Below are 546 nucleotides of genomic sequence, written 5' to 3'. Positions count from 1 at the left end.
ATTCTGTTTCTTCCCTTTTGTTGTTTGTGCATTTGTTTGTCTGCCTTATCAGTGTTCTTTTCTCTATTTTTTTCTTACCATTAATCAGGTCTCATACCCATTATCTTTCATTTCCTTTGGCACTAATCTGGAAGCGTGTTCAGTGTATATTAAACAAAATATAATGACATGTTTAATAGTTAACTTCATAATTTCCAAGTTTATGTTATACCATAAATTTTATTATGCGATAAAAAATGAGATGGTTTTTGTCTAAGTATAAATTTTTGGGAAAGATTTGCTGGTAACTTTATTTCTGACATTGATGAGTACATAGCCGCTAACAAACGTAATCCATGCTATTAGTACAACATTAATCAGTATGTTCTTACTTCGGTAATGCTAATCGTATCCCATATTTGATATCCGATGTGACATTTAATTTTTTGTAAGGTGTGTACTGAACCTAGGCAAAACATGTTTTCACATATAAATCAAAGTGGGGTGTGGCACTTTAATCCTGAATAAAATTCACAGAAAATACTGACAAGAAGACAAAAAAAAAAA

This window comes from Penaeus monodon, chromosome 28, assembly GCF_015228065.2.
Source record: "Penaeus monodon isolate SGIC_2016 chromosome 28, NSTDA_Pmon_1, whole genome shotgun sequence".
In the NCBI taxonomy this organism is placed as follows: Eukaryota; Metazoa; Arthropoda; class Malacostraca; order Decapoda; family Penaeidae; genus Penaeus; species Penaeus monodon.
This window is presented reverse-complemented; position numbering follows the sequence as displayed.